The sequence below is a fragment of the Ambystoma mexicanum genome, chromosome 13 (assembly GCF_040938575.1).
Source record: "Ambystoma mexicanum isolate Mex_15411 chromosome 13, UKY_AmexF1_1, whole genome shotgun sequence".
Taxonomy (NCBI): domain Eukaryota; kingdom Metazoa; phylum Chordata; class Amphibia; order Caudata; family Ambystomatidae; genus Ambystoma; species Ambystoma mexicanum.
Genome location: NC_090938.1, coordinates 250,599,579 through 250,616,513, shown reverse-complemented (window position 1 = coordinate 250,616,513; position 16,935 = coordinate 250,599,579). Strand labels below are relative to the sequence as shown.

At 42.3% G+C, this 16,935-nt stretch overlaps 1 long non-coding RNA gene across 1 annotated transcript in view; it reads left to right on the top strand.

The window, feature by feature from the left end:
* The window catches only part of LOC138521149 (uncharacterized), a 537,804-nt gene that overhangs the window by 504,591 nt on the left and 16,278 nt on the right, over nucleotides 1-16,935 (top strand). Inside the window, exon 3 of the long non-coding RNA XR_011282953.1 lies at nucleotides 14,417-14,534. This is a non-coding gene — a long non-coding RNA (uncharacterized lncRNA). The remainder of the gene's footprint in view (nucleotides 1-14,416; nucleotides 14,535-16,935) is intronic.

Here is a 16,935-nt window from a genome sequence, read left to right as displayed (position 1 = left end):
ATTGTGCAAAGGTCAATTCGGACCCTTGACTTTCAGTCAATTAGGTAATTCGAACAATTGTGTTTGAACAATTTGGGTAATACCCCCTTAGCGGGACCTGCTAAAGGACCAGCATGCTAACAACGGGCCTGTTATTAACAGGCCCGTTGTTAGCATTAGCATGGTCCCCATTCCCATTGAGCCCTATGGGGACTTGAATGGGAATGGGGATGGGTTCCCTGAATGGGGAAATACCGGGTCCGCCAAGGTTGGAATGGCCCAGTATTTCCCCATTCAGGGAACCCGGACCCGGTATGCGGTATGGGGGTAGCCATGACGCTAATAGCGCCATGGCTACCTCCAGTGTCATAATGACCCCCTAAAACTATATATTTAATAAACCTAGAAAGAAGAATAACAGATCAGGTAAGTATTGACAGTCTGAATTGACCTGTCACCATAGAGGACACACCTCTTTTACACCTATGCATAACATTGCCGAGATATACAGCCACAATTAGGAAATATCATTCTGAATGGGCCAAGGGCACAACTAATAAAGCACTTATGTTGTGGTCTCAGGAGGGTTCATCATCAAAAAGGGTACTGCGTCACACAATGACATACTTACATGTCACTCATAAAGGAAAGAAGTTAGAGAAAAGGTTGGCAGTTTTAGAACTCTGCAAAATGTACCAGAGTGAGAGAGAAGATCCAGCTGAAAGGGAGTGGGTGTTTAATCAAAATAAAGGAGAATCTGTAACACCTTCAGTTCCTATTATACCTCCTGAAAAGCAAGATGTAAATACTGAAGAAAAGGGACTTTATCATTGAAATGAATTAAAGGCAGCAGCTGTGTATGTTAATCCAACGTATGAGACCCCTGCTTATAACAGTGAAGACACCTCAAAATAGAACAGGAATAGAGAATGCAAAAATATATCAACACGCGGTGAAGGTAAACAGTGTGTGAGAGAAAAGATAGACAAGACAAACAGTCAGAGATAGAGGAAAAGGCAGAAAGACAGAAGGGAACAACAAATCTAGTGAAGAGCATGACAATAATACAGAATACATGGATGGAAGGACACATATTGCTCAAACTAGATCATAAAGGCATTGGTAGAGTACAGGAAAGGGAGGAAAGGGAAGAGCGAGAGACAATGGAGAAAGAGGAAGAAGAAGAGAGAATATAAAAAGAAGAAAGGGACAAATAATGTAAGTGAAGGGAGGAATGAAAAAGGTGTGAGATGAGAAAAGAGGAGGAGAGATAAGAAGAAGAGAAACAGAAAGAGACAGAAGCCCATTGATTGAAAGTGCGTAGGTTGCAAAGAAGGTGAGAGAAAGGGAAGTTAAGGGAATTAAGGAGAAGAAAGGAAGAAATGAACAGGAGTAGAGGAGTAAAAGACCATGGAATAGAATATTTATGCTGCAGAAGCATAGTGCCTATAGAAGCACAAGAACGATTGGAAGAAGAAAGAGGGTCACAAAAGCCCCAAAGGGAGCTGCAATGAATGCTGCGATCAGCATAGGATGATAGGCAGGACACAGAAGACATAGAGCAAAAGCTTGGGAAATTAAATAGGCAAATGAGGGATAGAGGAAGGTATGGAACTCAAGAAAACATTGAAAGTTCCTGATCAAAGGGAACGGAAGGTAAATCAGGAGACGTCATAACAGACAATCATAGAACGATGTCCTTAAGTAGGTTAGATCTTGACAATGGAGAGCAAGATGACAGCCACACAAGCTGGGGCATAATGATGTCAGATGAAGAAAGAGAGGAGAATGAGTGGGCAAGAGAGAGGGCGCATGTGGATTTTTAAGAGAATCAAGCATAGATAAAGGGGTAAAATGGTCAGATTTAGTGGACCCCATAGAAAAAACAGAACCAACACCATATATTGAACGACAACAAGCACAATTGCGTAGTACAGGGGATATAGCCCCACCTTGTATAAGTAGACTAAGGGCATTGTCAGGATGGAAACAACCGGGTGAGAACAACACTGCTTGGAAAACAAGGAGGGTGCGTTTGTATGATTATGAATCAGGATTTTTACAACTCCCACTATTAGAGAAAGGGGGTATATCACAATATATTCTGTGGCCCCAAATGGATATGAAGAATTTAAATTGCACCCTACCAAGTTTAACTTCAGGTGTGGAAAGTGCATTTCTGAACTAAATGATAGTGGTTGTATGCCCATTTTCCTGTTGGATCGAAGCCGGTCCTTGTTCCCATCCTGATGCCCTGAGCGGGGAAATTCCTGGTTCAGGAGCTATTCCCACGATGGGGCATGTTTGAGGTCCTGCAATCTGACAATGGCCCTCACTTTGACAACGAGATGTTCTAACACATCTTAACCTTGTAGGAATACAGCATAAATTCTCTTGTGCCTATCACCTGCAAGCAATCGGGTTATGTGAGCGCCTCAATGGCTTGCTCAAGGAAAGTATAGCCAAAACTAAAATAAAGTTGGAACAATAGGTGGCTCCATTGTCTTTCCTTAGTGCTGTTCGCATTGTGTAATAAACCAGGGTCCAACCACCATTTAACCCCACATGAGGTGGTGATAGGACGTTGCATGCGACTTACCCTGGCTCCTCCCACTGGGGCAATTAAAGACGCTGAAAGAGTTTCTGATGTATCGGGTCAAGAAATGTACGGATATACTGCTTTCTTGATTGCTAGTGTAGAGGAGCAGATGTATACATCTGCAGGAGATCCTACCCCCTACGTCTCCTGTATTGGGGACATGCGACTGTGCCCTGTATAACACCAGCTATTGTACCAATACCGCAACCAGTATTTGGAAGATGATATCAAATGAGAATACCATATCGAATGTACACTCGAGATTACAGCCTGCAGGAGGACTCTCTGAAGGAACATGAGAAAGAGCTAAGACAATTGACAAATTACATCAAAAGAAAGTGTGAACAAAGTCCTGAATTACTGAATGAAGACAATGTATGCATCCTGGAGGAAATATGGCAAAGTAAAGACTCAAGTGAATCTTAAATGTGTAAAAGAAGATAATTACACGGTAAGAAGATGCTGCAGAAATCGGAAGTATAATGAATGTACATACGCTGAAACGCAAGATAGATCAAGTCATCGTATAGGCTAGCTACAAGTAGTTAATAGAATGCAGGTGGAGCTGCCATTGTACATAAGCTGGACATTGGCATCATGAAATGAATAAGCCAAAGAACCATGGAGAGAAAATGAAAGGCTGTGTTGCAGTAGAATAACAGGTTGTTGGAGCTACGTTGAGTGGCTGTCTGGCCTGAAGTCAAGAACTAAGAAGTCAAGTTCAGCTATCTATGCTGAAGAGGAACATGTGTGGAGAGGATGAATTCTCTCACATTTAGGTGCAAGAAATAACACAGGGGCTGCCAAGACTTAAATCATTAAAACATTTAAAAGCTTGCAGAATGAACAGAATTGTGGTCTCTTGTCACATGAGTCGAAGCTGAAAATAGGGCTTGAACTTGGAGTTCCAGACACGATAGAGAGTACCCTCACTCCTGTTGCATTCATAGGAAAAGAATACTCTGCAAGGCCAAGTACAAAGAGAATTTCATGGCAGAAGGCACAGGTGATGAGAGATGCTGGGCTAATTGGTTGGTAGGGCAGCTCCATGTCCTATCTACTTGCAACTGTTTCAGCCATGGCACAAGCATGCCAAACCAATTGTATTAGTCTATATAATGAAGGACCTCATAATTTGGGAAACCAATGAAACACTGTGTAACTGCTTCTTCTTAAATGACACGTATGAAGAGGTAGGCAGAAGTTGTCCACCTGATATCGGATAGCCAATACCAAACCTAGCTCCTATATTATTGTATATCTAGAGGTGTCCCTTAACAAATCCCAACCCTTGATAGGTTTTTCACTATTGCCACGTAGCATGACGTCATTCTGATGCAGAAATACATAATTGTATTTTTTGTGGAAATTGCTGAGAGAATGAGCGTGCGTCTGCTGATGTTCATTGTAAACTCCCTGCTTTAGATTATTGCTAATAACACAGCAACCTCCCATCTTCTTGAGTTGTCCGGTTATTTGGACTTGGAATTATTCTGTTGTGATCCCATCCAGTAACAGATGCACGTTTCCAAAGGGCCATAAACTCATGTGGTAGCGGTGCGGATGGTTTTCGATCTCAACAAGTTTGATTTTAAAGTTTCGGATGATCGGGCATCCTTCGCCATAAGATGGAAGATCATGGACTTTCCTGTGGAGAGCAGCTGAAAGAAATAAACTTTCAGGAAGAACCAAGACGGTGGGCAGGTCCCTCTGGAAAGAAATCCCTGCTCGGGTTCCACGGGCGCTCCGCAGACAGAAGGCAAAGTGGTCAGATTGGTGGAGGAGTCAGTACTGAAGGCCTTGAGTTGTTTAAACAGATGTAAGTAGACTAAGCAAAATGGCAATATAAAGGGGCACGATTGGGATGCTTAATGAAAAATAAGTGGGTAATAGGAATTTTGTGTGGATAATGGAACACCTAGTTAATCCTATTTCAAGGGAAATAGAAGAAGACGTCTCAAATTCCAGTTGGAATATTCAGAGAGAGAATACACATGATTAGGGCCATGGAAGGTGACATCTTAAACTCTGTATGGGTTGATATAATTGGAGGTGTAGCAGAATACCTCTTACTTTAATTATTATAGGGACTAGAGAAGGTGATCACAGGGGTTGTTAATGTGTATTATGTTATTTTTTTGTGATATTGTTTGATCTATGAAGTTCTGAAAAGTGAACAATTGTGAAATTTGGAATTGAAGATGGTTTCAGTTAAGTGTAGTAAACAATTGGTGCCAGTGAGAAGACAGATAGGTTGTTGAGACAAAAGAGGATTGAGCAGCGATTGATGGTGCTTGCTCATATTTATTGTTTTTGAGATTAAAAGAGTTGAGCAATAATCTTTAAAATAATTGGAGATGTATTAAATATAAACAAGGTAATGATCTGGTAAGTATTGACAGTTAATTGTGACTTGTCACTATAGAGGACACTACTCTCATGCACCTTTGTAAAACATTACCACGGCATGCGCCCAAGCTCAAACAGTATGGTGCAGAATAGGTAAAGGGCAGAGCTGATAAAATGTGTATGCCATGGCCACAAGCGGGATCATTGTCAAAGGTAGCATTACAAAACATGACCACATATGTGCACACTGCATAAACGGGAAATAAATTAGTGAAAAGACTGGCAGTTATAGAATTATGGAAAATGTATCAAGAGGAGAAAGAGGACCTGTCACCGGAGGAATGGATGCTTAATCAGCATAATGGTGAGGGCATTGAGCCCTTCCCTCCTCTTGCTCTGCCTGAAACCAAGAAAGTAGATGTAGAGGAGACACGATTTTACCCCTTGAAACAATTAAAAGTAGCAGCGGGATATAGTAACGCGACATAATCACCCCCCGCTTATAGTAGCAATGACAGTCCAGAAGAGAACAAAAAGAAGGAAGACGCATGTAAGTTTATATGTGTCACAAATACAGCTCCGCAAAGACTATGTATACCTCTGTCTCCAAGCACCAGTCAGGGAGGAACCAAAACCCACTCCCTGACCAGGTATTGAGGCCACAGGTGGCTGAAACCGGAACACTGGTACCCAGGCAGCTGCAAAGGAAGCAGTAAATCAAGTATGAAACCCAAGTGTATATAATGCAAGAAAACCCCCCACGGTAAGGCACAGAAATAGGACACTCGCCGGTGAAGAAAACAGCTGAGAAGCGAGGTTAGGAGTGGCCTGCGGAATTTTATGCCAAACCGTTTCCTGATTGATCTTTTGGGCGGGCCCTCGCTGGGTCTCGTGAGCGGGACCGCACAGGATCACGTGAGTGGGTCCATGAAACGAGGGCGGACCAAAGCGCGAAGCGGTTGCCTCTCAAACACCATGGCAACCGCTAACGCCAACGAGGCCAAAGCCACCATGAATGACGATACGGAGCTCTCCTTGCTACCGGATAGCCGTGGCAGGGAACTACTGGATCACGTTGCTGCTGCTGGGAGGGGCCCTGGGAAAAGGTATCATATTGTGATTTGTGTGTATCAGGACTGCCTAAGTGTGCTGCTAGGGGCGTGACAATATGAGATAAAGAGGAACGAGATGAGAGATCAAATATATCAACAGATATAGACAGGGAAATCAAGTGATGGAAAGGAGAGAAGGATAGGGCCAATGAGGGAACGCTTGTACAGAATGAATGGATGGCAGGACAGATATTACTGAAGTTAGATGGGAAAAGCATCGAGGAGGTTAGGCAAAAGGAAGATAAAGATGAGAAAGAAAAGAAGGATAGGCATTTAGAGAAGCCGTTAAGGGAGGATGAGCAAGGAAGGAAAAGTAAGGAATGACGAGAAAAGATATATATAGAAGAACAAGAGAAAGACGAAAGTGAGCAGAGGAACAAAGGCAGTATGAAAGTCAGACGAAAGAAATAGAAGAAAGAGATAGGAGACAAAGAAAGAGAGAGGAAGAACGAGTGAAGCAAAAAATATTACACAGAAGAACAGAAGAAGAAATAAGAATGGAAGCATGAAAGCAAGATGAAGAGAATGCAAGAAGGGATGTGAGAGAGCAAATGGAAGTGGAGGAAGGAATAAAGCAGAATAGAAGGCAGCAAGATCTTGATGACAGTCTCGTTCTTAAAGAACGTATAAGACCAAGCGATGAAGCACAGGGGCGATGGGAAACAATAAGAGAAACTTTCCCAATCTGAGAAGTGAAATACCTAAAGTAGCACAAGAAGAGGGAAGATATGATGCAGAAGGTATTGGAGAGAGGATCAATAAAATATATCAGCAAATAAGGCAGAACAGTGAGCATGGGATTCAAGGGAGCAACAGACAATCCCCGATACTAAAAACACGGGATGAGGAGGAAAACATGTTCACTGATGAGCAAAGAGCAATGTCTTTGAGTAGACTAGATTTCAACAGGGAAGGGGAGGATAATAGTCACACTTGTTGGGGTGTAGCAATGTCAGATGAAGAAAGGGGAGTCAGGTCATAAGATAGAAGGGGAGGGTGCACATGCCCCCTTGGGAAGTCAACATCTAGACAAAGAGTTAAAATGGTCATATCTGGAACACCCTAAGGAAAGAACACAAGATCATATGCCATATTCCAAACTTTCCTGAAGACGATCATGTAGTGCAAGGGGAGAATCTCCACCTTATGTGAGTAGTTTAAGGTTGTTAGCAGTACGAAGGCGAATAGGGATAATTACCCCTGCATTAAATAAATGAATAATGGGATCCAGTTATGGGATGGGGTTCACACAGTTCCCGTTGCTGGAGAAGGAGGGAGCAAGACTGCAGTATATTCCATGGCCTCATATGAATAAGGATAACTTAAAATGCAAGTTACCTAGCTTGACTTCAGGGGATGGAAAATGGATCTATGAATTAGAGAAATATCAGGGGGAAATACATTGGCCATAGGGGAAATAAAAGGTCTATTGGCAGATATTCTTGGAGAGAGAGCTGATGATATCTGGAAACGAGCGGGATACCCAAATGTGTCACTGCACAAAACACGGCGCATGATGGCGTGCCATTTGTAGAGCAGATGTTTTGAGGGCTCTCATGGTACAGTATTCTGATATGTCAGATATGGGTGCAATTATGACACGTAAAATCAAAGAAGATGAAGACCCTATTGCTTATATTCAGGATACTCAAGAGAGATGCCAGCTTGAGACGCGTGAGCCTTGGGAAAAAAACAGTGGCATTGTTCTAACATATTTTGTGTCACGGATTGCCAGAACAAGTACAGAGACAAATGAAAAAAAAAGTAGGAATGGAGATACAGCTAACTATTGTACATCATTGCCGATTATTACAAGTGAAGAATAGAAAGAAAGATGAGAACAGGAAGATTGAGAAAGCCAAGTTAGTTCAGAAGAAATTGTCAAAATGTGCTATAGAAGGAGCAGTATTGACAAGTGGAGAAAGAGGAGGCATGCAAGAAACAACGTGTGCATCGCAGGTGAATAACATACACTCAGTGGATCAATATGGTTATGGGTTTTGGCCATGGGCTAGAGGTGGAGGATTTAGAGGAAGAGGAGGTGGATTTCATAATACCCAAGGTGTGTTTCAGGATGCCTAGGGTGCAAGTCAGAACACTCAGGGAGGATCTAATGGTGGGTTTGCCAGAGGGCCACCCCCAGTGTGTTGGAATTTTGAGATGACAGGGCATATTGTGCGTATGTGTAGAAGCCAAGGAAGTATGCAACAAAATGGACAGAATTCAATTGGGGGACAGGTCATCCACCACCATCCAGCACACAAACAAAAGAGGATTGTGCCCAGGATCACACATCCTATCAGACACAGGCGCTGCAAGCACAGCAGGCACAGCAGCAGGGGTCAATGCAAATGCACCCACTGCAAGGGCAATCACAACAATGTCATGACCCTTAACCCTGGCCCTCACTGGCAAGTCAGCCTTCCAGTTAGGGCCAGGTCAAAGGCCTTAAAATCTTATCCAAGACTCTCTTGGAGTCAGTCCTGCGCCTTTGGCACCAGGCTCATAACCATCATGAAGACCAACATTAGAATGGGACTATTTACTTGGGACTATTTAACTTGGGGGGTTCAGCCAACATGAAGGCACACACATAGCTCAGTTACAAGGAACTGAGCTATGCGGTCTAGTCTTTTGGGTGTGGCAGGCCTGGGACTACTTTACCTGGACTACTTTGGGTGTGGTAGGCCTGGGACTATTTTACCTAGACTACTTTACCTGAGACTATTTAAACCACACCCAAACAGCAGAACATGCTTCGTGTTATTCTGCTGTGGGCAGCGTAACGTTCACCGTGTCCAGTTCTTTGATGCCAGCTGACCTGAAACCACGGACCTGCAGAGAGAGAAAGAACACTACAAAACTTACCTGGAATAGTATCCTGTCTTGAATCTGTCTCCGACTTCAGTTCCACTCACCTGAAGGTACGAACTCCATCATCCGGCACCGCATGCATCCTGGAATACCATAACCTGGAAAGAGGAGGAAGGAAGACAGCATTAATAAACATTTACTCATGTTTCTTCCCGAACGAAGAAAGCCACACAATTCTTACCTGGGTAGTCATCTCCTGGTGAGTATCATTGCTGGAACATTAAGGCGCTCGGCGAGGAACATCGCGACCTGCAAGGAGAGAAAAGACACAGGTTAGCAATATAAAAGGTGAAACAGCGCCGCCCATCGCGCATTACTCACCGGACAGCATCGCGCACACCGCGCTTTCGCCTACCGGCCCATGCTCATCTTCAAACTGCATGACAACACCAAAATACTTTTCCATACCTAAAAGGAAAGAAGCAAGATATTATTATTCGAACTAAGAGGAACATAAGAACTGCATATAAAGACTGTAAAGCAGCAAACCTACGGAGTTGCAACAGACCTGGATTCCCACAGGGGGCTTGCACCAGTGAAGTAACTTGGTCGCTGATCACCCCCCACAACTACGCGCCCCTGCCACAAGGAGCAGGACGGAGAATCCACCTTTTACAATATTAAGACCCATCTTTAACCAGAGGCCTTACCAAGGGACCGGGAGAGGGTTCAATAGCGCAAATCATCCAATCAGGGCTAGGTGGCGTCCCCGTGGATACCAGGTGAGCGTAACAACAAGCACTTATGCAGACACAACAGAATGCAAACACAGGGAAAATACACCTAGGATAGGGGTGCCACTGTGGCAGGTGGGAACCTTTTTACAGGGACAGGGATGAATTTGTACCCTCAATAGGACAGCTCACAGGGTGATTTGATGTGTTCAGTACTCTCAGTAACACCAGACCCCCAAGAGGAACCAAGGGCCGATGTGATGATAGGAGGCAAATCTTTTTCTTTTCTTGTAGACACTGAGGCGACTTACTCTTGTATAAGGGAGGTAAAATACCCAATGTCAGGTATTGACATGAATGTTCATGGGTTCTCTGGAGCTACAAATTGAGTTCCTTTTACTGATAAATTGCCTGTTTCTATTGGGGAAAGTGACATGTCTGTCCCCTTGATATACTCGCAACAAACACCAGTTAACATTCTGGGTAGAGATTTGATGACAAAACTTAACATGGCGATTTCATTCACTGATCAAGGAATAGTGTACTCCACTCCAGGAATACACTATTTTAATGTAGGCGAGCTTAAATTGACAATCACAGGACAATTGGCTCTGCGAGGAGTTCCGGTAGATCCGGAGGTCTTCATGTATGGGATGAGTATTTCATGAACATGGCTGCCTGGATTAGTCAGGAATATTGTGAAGATACCTGATGAATTTCTATTTAGACCTATGGATGAGGAAGAAGGGCAGACTATTCCTATATAATTGGAAGCAGCAATAGTACGAGGGGAAATAGCAATGCTTGAAGGAGCAGATGTCGAAGGCAGAGCATGGAGGACAGTTATAGCTCTTGAAGAGGGCTACAGATTGACTGACATTATGGATGGAGATATGTTCACAGATGAACGAATAGATGATGAGGTAGTGTTCTTTATAAGCATTACATATTGGATAAAGATTGAGAAAAGGGAAGTCCCACAGCGAATGGCACTGATGCAGCATAGACCCACGTTTTTTCAGGAAGACATACAAAAGGTGCCAAGTGTCCTTTGGACTACGGGCCAAAATGACGTTGGCTTATTAAAAGGATAGGAGAGGTTAATATAAAACTCAAGCCAGGAGCAATTTTACCCCAAGTAAAACAGTATCCCATGTCTCGAGAAGCTAATGAAGGCATATTTAAGAGTATTTCAGCGTTGATGAATCAGGGAATCCTAGTGCTATCGGAATCCTCATGCAATACTGCAGTGCATCCCATTACAAAATCTAATGGGGGATCGTGGAGATTTATCCAGGACTTGTGCCCTCTTAATCAGATTGTAGAAGCTGAGTTTCCATTAGCTCCGAATCCTGAGACAATATTGTGTAGCATCCCAGTTGAAGCCAAATATTTCACGGTGATCGATTTGAAAAATGCGTTTTTCTCGATCGCGTTGCACAAAGACTCACAAGATCTTACTTCTTTTACATTCAGACAAAAGAGACTAAAACATACTCGTTTGGCTGAGGGGTACTGTGAGTCCCCGTCGATTTTTAATAGGGTCCTACGGATGGATTTGGGCAATGTTGAACTCAAGAGCATGGTAATTCAGTTTGTAGATAGCATATTGATTTGTAGTGAAACAGAGGATGGATCTAGGCAGGACTCTGTTCAGTTAATGACTATATTGTCGGACAAGGGATACAAAGTAGATAAGAAGACATTACAGTATTGCCAGGCAGAACTGTTATACATAGGTCACTTAATTTCACATGAAGGAAAGAAAGTGACACCTGAGAGAGCTGGGGCTATCATGAAAACACCAAAGCCAAATACAGTGAGATGAATGCAGCAATTTTTGGGTTTATGCAATTATTACAGGGCATGGGTATTCAACTACAGTACGCAAACAAAACCAGTTTTGCAAGCACTTAAGAAAGCACAAGTTGGTAAGACAAAGATACAATGGACTGAAGAAATGAAGGAAGGATTTGAGGCATTAAAAAGAACAATTTGCACAGCTCCAGTTTTGGGAAATCCTTATTATAGTGAAGAATTGCGTTTGTTTTCACACACCAATGGATCAGTAATAACAGCAGTACTGGCACAATCAACAACAGTAGGGTATACATCTTTGGCGTGTTACAGTGGGATTAGACCCAGTTATGAGAGGACATTTTCCATGCAAACAAACTTTTGGCGGCTGCTGCATTTGCGATTGATAAGTCCACAAGTATTTCTATGGAGAGTGAAATGATGCTGTATGTGGAGCATGCCTTATTTGCCATTTTTGAGAAACCTAAACGTCCACTGACAACACAAAGTGCTTCAGCATACTGATGATTTCTAATCCAGTGATTAAAATAGCCAGATGTAAAATAGTGAACCCTGCCATGTTTGTAGCTGAACCAATAGAGGAAGGTGAACATGAACACGATTGCACTAACTATGTTGAATTTTATGATGATATACCCTGTGTGAAAGAAAATGCTTTAGCGGGAGGGGAGCTCATTTTTATTGATGGTTCATCAAAAATTGACCAAACTAGTGGTGAGAGGCATTCAGGATCTGCAGTTGTAAAACACAGATTAAACAGTGAATTTGAGTTAGTGGTGAGTGCAAGACTACTATCTCATTTTTCAGCACAGGCAGCAGAATTGAGAGCACTTATTGTTGCGCTTGAGAAACACGTAGATTAGGAAGTGATGGTGTACAGTGACTCCGCCTATGGGATATCAACCGTACCCATAGGGCTGTCACATTGGAAAATGAGGGTTTATCTCTGCACAGACGACATTTCAGTGCAACATGCGTCTTTATTGGACAGGCTCATTAAGGCACTACAACTCCCAGTAGCCATAGCGTTCGTAAAATGTGCAGCACATACTAAACTAACAGACTTTATCTCTTGCAGAAACAAAGCCGCCGACTTAGAAGCCAAAACGGTTATGTATTCCTCAGAAATTTCAAGTTTTGAAACTGAAAATGTCAAGGAGGTATTAACTAGAAGCATATTAGTACGAGAGGGGTTCAATAAACTGTCCATTATGCAACTAATAGATGTACAGGACAGAGCCCTACAAGAAGAGCAGGAGCTCTGGAGACATAATGGGTGTTCTTTATCCCTCACAGAAGCACTATGGAGACAGGAAAGCATTGGAAAGCCAGTGATGCCTGTGGCATTACTAAAAGTTGCACTTGAACAGCCGCATTACCCCACGCATATAACCCAAGAAAGTAATTCTGCCACTATTGTAGAAAACTGGTTTGTTCCCAATCTATTGGAACACGTTGCACAGTTCATTGTGAATTGCATTCTATGTCAGAAGTTCACAGCTGGGCATACACTAAGAACAATCAGAGGAGTAATACCCTGTCCAAATGGGCCATATCAACATGTGTATATTGACTGCATCGATATGTTTCAGACATGCAATGGATATAGGTATCTATTAGTGGTGGTGTGTCCCTTTTCTCGTTGGATCGAAGCCAGTCCTTGTACACATCCTGGTGACACCTGCCGAGCGAAGTTCCTAGTGCACAAAGTATTTCCTAGATGGGGGGGTGTGAAGAATTAAGGTCAGATAATGGGCCACACTTTGGCAATGAGCTACTTGAACAAATAGGGCTTCTATTGAGTATAAAGCAATATGGCGAAGTAAAGACTCAAGTGAATCTTAAAAGTGTACAAAAGGAATATTACACGGTAAGAAGATGCTGCAGAAATCAGAAATGTAATGAATTTACAGATGCTGAAACGCAAGATCAAGTCATCGTATAGGCTGGCAACAAGTATTAAATAGATTGTAGGCGGAGCTGCCACTCACAAAAGCTGGACATTAGAATCATGAAATAAATAAGCCCAAGAACCATGGAGAGAAAATGAAAGGCTCTGTCACAGTAGAATAACAGGTTGTTGGAGCTGCATTGAGAGGCTATCTAGCCTGAAGTCAAGAACTGAGAAGTCGATGTCAGCTATCTACGCTGAAGAGGAACATGTGTGGGGAGGATGAATTCTCTCATGTTAAGGTGCAAGAAAGAACACAGAGGATGCCAAGGCTTAAATCATTAAAACATTTAAAAGCTTGCTGAATGAACAGAATTGTTTTTGCTTGTCACGTGAGTCGATGCTGGAAATAGGGCTTGAACTTGGAGTTCGAGACACGATTGCAAGTGCCCCACTCCCGTTGCATTCCTAGGACAAGAATACTCTGCAAGGCCAAGTACAAAGAGAATTTCATGGCAGAAGGCATGAGTGATGAGAGATGCTGAGCTAATTTGTAGGTAGGGCAGCTCCATGTCCTATCTACTTACACCTGGGTGTTGGCTTACGTCCTGCTAATTGAACCTAATGTTGCAGACATGGCACAAGCGTGCTAAACCAATTGTATTAGTCCGTATAATGAAGGACCTTATAGCTTGGGAAACCATTGAAACATTGTGTAACTGATCCTTCCTAAATGACACGTTTGAAGAGGTAGGTATACGTTTTCCACCTGATAATGGACAGCCAATAACAAACCTAGCTCCTATAGGATTGTGTATCTAGATGTGTCCCTTAACCAATCCCAACCTTTGATAGGTTTTTCACTATTGCCACATAGAATGACATCGGTCTGGTGCAGAAAGAAGTATAACATTGTATTTTCTGTGGAAATCCTGAGAGAATGAGCATCCGTCCGTTGATGTTCGTTGTAAACTTAATTCCTAATAAAACAACAGCTTGCCATCTTCTTCAGTTGTCCAGTTATTTGGATTATTCTGTTGTGATCCAAACCAGTAACAGATGCATGTTTCCAAAGGGCCAAAATCTCACAAGTGCTTCTTTTATTTTTCAACAATTGCAGAGACAACGAGAGAGGCCTTAAGCAGAAGAAGAGAGCAACAACACCGAAGCCAATGAGGACGTACTTGAGTAACCACCGCTGTATCCGGGGGACCAGTTGCTCTTACAACATTTTTGCAGTAAGTGCGACACACCACGCTTTACAGGACCGTTTATTGTTGAACTGATCACTGAGCGAGCAGTGAAATTGGTCAGCAAGAATACTTGGAACCACCTTGGGGACATCAAGCCCTACAAAGCAGCGGCCTCTCTTAGCACCAATATCGAAAGGTCCAACGATCCACAAACAGAAGAGCAAAACAATAACTTGGAATCAGCACAGCCCAGCAGATGACATCCAATAGTTATCCACTCAAGTGCAGGAGAGATAGGGCAAGGACTTTCTACACATGCAGATTGCGGGCACACTGTGTGTTTGTTATTTTTCTTTCCACACACATTCATCGGAGAGTCTTCTCTCCCTCAGCAGCTGCAGATCCCACCCCTATCTCGTGTGGTGTCCCCAGGGCTCTTGTGTATCCCCAACTCTATATAACATCTTCACCAAGCTCCTGTTTGATTATCTGGACCATCTAGGTATCACCTACACTAACTATGCAGATGATGCACAGATCCTCCTCCCGCTTTCTGGGGATCACGTGAAGGACACAGAATTGGTGAACAAGGTATATCTTATCATCCAGGAATGGATGGCCACTCGTGGCCTCTGTCTGAATGATGGTAAGACTGAGTTGATAATCTTGGGCACCCACGCCAATATTAAAAAACTAGGCCAGGATTTCTCCTTCAATATAGATGGGAATATCATCCAAGTGTCCAAGGAAGTAAAAACCCTTGGATTCTATCTTGATTCTACCCTTTCACTTGATAAACAGGTACAATTCCTTGCCTCCTCTACGGCCTACACCTGCAAGTTGACAAGAGCCGGTAAACCTTTCCTTTCTAATAACAGTTGTTTAATCCTAGCCAGAGCCCTAATACTCTCCAGAATTGATTACTGCAATGCACTATATTCCGGAGCCAACAAAACAATAATTCAAAGATTGCAAATATTAAAAAATAATGCCTTGAGAGCAGCATTGAGCATAAACAATAGAACCCACATCTCCTACGCCAGACACTATAACAAATGGCTGACCACTGATAACAAAATACAACTCAAAATGCTATCTCTGACCCATAAAGCCCTCAATAACTCCGCCCCCAGATACTTGATAGACAAATTTCACAAGAGAACTTCCCTCAGACCGACCAGAGCCGTCAATTCTAACTGTTTAATAATATCTAACTTCAGACTCACCACGATCGGTGGAAATAGCTTCCCTGTAAAGGCTGCCAAAACTTGGAACTTACTGCCACAAGACCTGAGAGGGAATCTGCCTTACCTTCGCTTCAGAAAAAATGTAATTCAACTTCTTACCTCCACTGACCTTTAGCTGACCTGTGTCAACTACCTCCTACTGTAATAATTTGTGACATACCTGGCAAACCATACTGTATATTTCTGTAATTCCTATTGAATTGACCATACCTTGAATATTGTATATTTTGTAATTATCTGTGATCTAGAGACTTTTATTGTACATTGCATATCATTCTATGTTGTAACCATGTAAGCTTTGCATTTTCTTATTGCTGCGCCCTGCTACCCATGGGACTGGTGCGCATAAAAAGTGAATAAAACAAACAAACAAACTTTCCAAGGCCAATTTGTTAGGAGATCCAACGGTACCAGAAGACGACACCCTGATTTGTATTTCTGTGTCTTAATAGCTTATTTGGCCCAAGTATATCCACACCTGGAAATGGGAAACCCATCTGTAGTCTCAATACTACGTGACCCCAGAATAAAAGCTGCGTAGGAACAGCTATTCCTTCTTGCTATGGCAGACTATTTTGTTTGCGTTCCTTGAATGAATACAATATTGACACAATAACACTAATATTTGCGCAATATCAGGGAGGCAACTGATATTCTTCAACTACACAAGGATCCAAAAGGGCATTGAGACTTATAGTGTTTGGAAAAACATTGAAAACTGAATGATTTGAAAATTTAATTAAAGTTCTTAATTTTCTCTAAGTTATTTTTGTTTTAAATCCTGGCAAGAAGGAAATAAAAAGGAGAAATCCAGGTACACTGAATCTCTAACTTGCCTTACTTTGAAACCCAACCTCATCATTCTACTGTTTACTTGCAGTAATTTTCAAATCTTCAGCTGATAGCCTCCAATTATAAACTAAAAATATATATAATTTGCAGGAACTGTCTACTAATATAAGAAGCACATAGGATTCATTCCTTTAATACGAAAATAACTTTGAGAAAATTAAGAGCTTTAATTCAAGTGGAATGAACCAATCCACTTCAACAGCAATATGACAATATAACCACTTCCATTGCAAGAGGAGGACAATTACCAAAACAGTAAGCACAACCTTAATTTACCTCTTCATACCTATGATGGCATTAAGCTGTGTACCTCATATTTTTCCAAACTTAATTTTCAAATCATTCAG